At 38.3% G+C, this 3,899-nt stretch overlaps 1 pseudogene across 1 annotated transcript; it reads right to left on the reverse strand.

Moving 5' to 3' along the window:
• Positions 1 to 6: 6 nt before the first annotated feature.
• Positions 7 to 1,518, reverse strand: LOC111647015 (verrucotoxin subunit beta pseudogene; annotated as a pseudogene). The gene is made up of 2 exons (XR_015436106.1): positions 1,415 to 1,518; positions 7 to 641 (listed from the first exon to the last, which is right to left on the reverse strand). The product of XR_015436106.1 is annotated as a verrucotoxin subunit beta pseudogene (transcript).
• Between the last annotated feature and the right edge of the window lie 2,381 nt (positions 1,519 to 3,899).

Raw genomic sequence — 3,899 nt, forward strand, 5'->3', positions numbered from 1 at the left:
TGGTACAGCGTTTTCTCCATTAGCTCCCAGCAATTTTGGGAGGCTTTGATAGACTTCTACTGCATCCTGAAAGGACACAGGGTTTTTCTTAAGAGAAAAGTCTCCATAAAATCTGCAGGAGAATTTGTCAACAGTTGCTCTGTCCTTGTCTTCCATCTTCAGGGAACCTTCACCCTCTATAGCAAGAAGTGGGATCTTCTTGATCATCACCTTCAAGTTGCCCTGAATGTCTTGATGGTTTTCCTTCTCTGACACCTCACGGTCAAACACAAAGAAGGCTCGTGCCCCATAAAGAATACCTGTGACAACATGTGTGGCTATTCCTTTATCAAAAACATACGGATGCTTCACGTTGTCTGTTCCAAGGTGATTCATTGACAGTTGCTGGAAGTTTGTGGTGGTTTCATACTTCAGTGTTACTCTGGCCTGATTTTTGGAAGCCTTGCTATCATTCAGGTATTTGGCAGATCCACCAACCTCAACAAGTCCACCCAGGAAACTTGCTTTAAGAGAAGCTTTAACCTTTAGAGATGAAGATTTATCTTCAATTGATTCAGATGCAACAATCTCAAAGTCACTGTAAGGTTTTGGACTCTCTCTCGTATCTTTTTCCAGCTCATCTCGGTCCCACAGTGTCATCCCTGCCAAAAGAGTGAAACTGCCTTTTATTGCATGACCGGAAGATTTATACACAGATAAATGTGAAAACTAATTTGATGCATGAATGGTGGTAATCTGATGCAGAAAACAACAACACTTACATTACAGCCAACTAGTACTGAATTCATGAGTTATTCTCTTCAACCAAAGAGGTTCTAAGCAATAAACAATAAAACTTCAGGCATGTAAGAAATCTAATTAAATCCAAATTATAAATTGAAATTAAATTACCTGATGAATGTATTTTCAGATTTCTACATAGAATAAACTTGTGTTGTATTTTTACATTTATCTGACCATCTTCTGGTCCAACATTAGTTCAGGGAGTCAGGGTTAATTCTGAAAAGGGACTGTGTCTCAGCATTAACCTTTTCAGACAAATTACCAGTATAATCTCTTTGGTGAAAATCAGAGGTGTTTCATTTAGGCAGAATGAGTACAATGCTATACATTAACAAAAAGAAAAAGGTTTTATAATTGAAAAACAGCCTGGCATTTAAAATAAATGTTGTGTCTCTTGGTTTGTGGCAGTTATTAGTTAAAGTTGCCCAAACAGAAAATCTGGTGTCAATCTGACAAAAACTGCTTTCATAAAATGTTGCGCAGCTACTACTGAGTGATTAGAACAATAACAACTGAAAGGCTTTCATGACTGGATCAAGCAAAACTTGAAATGAAAACGTTGTTGTATATGACTTAAAGTACTGAAAGGTTGGTTGTGATGCGTCCAGTATCTTTACATGTGAATTCTTACCAGGTACCAGTGAGTCTCTGCGGCAGTCGTACAACATCCCGAGGCAGAAAGGCCGACCGAGCGCCGCCACCTCCATCGCCCCTCCAGATTCAGAGTCCATCCCTCCGTCTTTTAATAGAGACAATGACAAAGTTAGAATAAGTATAATTTAAAAAATCTTTGCGCAAGTTGTAGTACACATTAACTTACTGAATCCATGGCAACATTATACTTCCCTTTTACCCTCAAACCCCAAATTATGGGAATTGTAGTTCCAAATGTTTGATCAGGATTGTTACACACACAGCATTAAGTGTTGCATGTTGGGCAGTTTGTGTAATTAGCATAATTATGTAATTATCTGATAAAATAAAGATGGATTCAACTCGATCTTGCCAAGACACAAGGACAGTTCTGGTGACACATTCAAGATCATTTGTTGTCAATATCTTTTAAACAATAATGAACAATAGGAACAACAAGGCAAGCAGTATGAAGTGACTGTTGTCCACTTCCTTAGAACTTCCTTAAAACTAGGATCCTGAAACTGCAGCCGCTGGTTCCACAGGAACTCTACTCGAAACCAGAGGTGGAACTTGCTGCATTTCCCACAACCCTTTTATTAACTACTGCACAGTTCAAGGTAATTTTCCACAATGATATACCAATCAATAGTAAGTTGACTCTCCACTATTCATATTGTATCCATTCACATTTATTTTTAATTGATTGAAATGTCGCTGGGATGAAGTGATAAACTGTTCATGACACAAACATTATGAATTATAATTCTAAACTGTGAATTATTTTAATAATCATACTTTTATTCAAATTATATAAAATGTTTGAAATGTCAGCATGTTTCCATCCCATTGTGAAAAACAAAGTTTCTCTGCTTCTGATTCTAAACTCACATTTTCAGCTGGTTTCTCTCCCAAGCTTGGCAAATAAAATCTGCTAAAAAAAGAAAAAGAAAAAAGTTCCCGTCCTGAAACAAGTTGTGTTTTTCAAAATTATCCAGCCAGAAGAAATTGACATAAATATTTGGTCATTTAACCAAAAGCTACATCCCTTATGTCCTTTTAGGAAAGCGGCACAGAAAAACAAGTACAATTATGTGTTTCTTTGGTTCCACAATACAATCATACAGCTCCACAGTAAATACTCAGTTTATGCTAGTTTGACTGGATGGCCGTTTCCCAGCCTGCAGTTTGTGGTTGTCTAAAGGGAAGTCCCCAACTGAAAAGCAGTTCATGCAAAAAGAGCAACAGTCAGTGTCAAAGTGGAATCGTGGTCACAAGCAGCAGGTTTCTGACTTAGAGAACGCACATTCATCAAAGATGTCATCATATCATCATGTAGCAGCTGATGTCATGCTAATCACAAACACTAAGTACAGCTGAGGCTGATGGGAATGCCAATTGTGCAGGTCTGAATCAAATTTCACTTTTGTCAGTTCAGTCAAATTCTTAATAAAAATCAACTAACAGGCAAACTTTTGTACTTTTAGTTCAGTTACATCCACAGATTTGGATTAATCAACCAGAAACTGCAGGACTAAGATTACACAGCAAAGATTACAAAGCAGAACACAATCAACAAAAAGAGCACGAGTGTACTTACAGTAGAAGTGTGATCCTCTGACGCTGAGCCGTGGTTTCAGGCTTTATTTCTTCTCCGAGGGAGAAACACCCAGGAGGAGGTACAGAGGTTAATCATGATTTCCTTGAAATGATGTGACCTGCAGAACGACATACACAGTGTGTGTGTGTGTGTGTGTGTGTGTGTGTGTGTGTGTGTCCTCTTATCTTAAACTACTGACATGTTCAACAGTAGACATCTTATATCTCATCAATGCATTTTGCAATTATTACAAAGCTTAAAACATTATGTCTTTACAACATTCTGTGGACGAACCAAAAGGATCATTGACAAATTTTCAGACGAACTTCAATGCCGGCGCAGTGACTCAGTTGCATTTCCTGAACCTGCCCATTTTTAAAGCAAGCTAAAATATTACACACTTGTTCCTTATTATTATAAACATTAATTAGCTCTGAATGTCTGCTCTTGGTTTTAGCTTTGGGTTTCACCTGTGAAGACGGTATTTGTTCTTAAAAAGGATAAAGCCACATGACGACAGAGAGCTGTCTATGGGAGAAAAGCTGGGGAAAGAGGGTAAACCGATCCTATTGGGGTTAATTACTCACGAGAGCGCGGCCTTGAAAGTGACGTCACGTCAGGCAAGTGTAGTCGTGAGGAATAAGGCAGCGAATTACCGGAGAAAAGGTAGACTTATTAGCCAACTCAGTGATGCTAACTTGGGTAAACTAATTGATAGCATTAAGCTAATATCTACACGTCATTATGTATTAACTGCTGACTGCATTTTCAGATGAGCTTGTTCAGATACTTCTCTAAGAAGAGAAAGACAACAGATGAAGAAGACGCTGGTCAGGTAGCCTATCATAAGCCTTTTACTGACTCGTACATGATGAGGGTTAGG

This window comes from Seriola lalandi, unplaced genomic scaffold (genome assembly GCF_002814215.2).
Source record: "Seriola lalandi dorsalis isolate HSWRI2012SDOR001 ecotype SW California unplaced genomic scaffold, Sedor1 jcf7180002034240, whole genome shotgun sequence".
Lineage (NCBI taxonomy): Eukaryota > Metazoa > Chordata > Actinopteri > Carangiformes > Carangidae > Seriola > Seriola lalandi.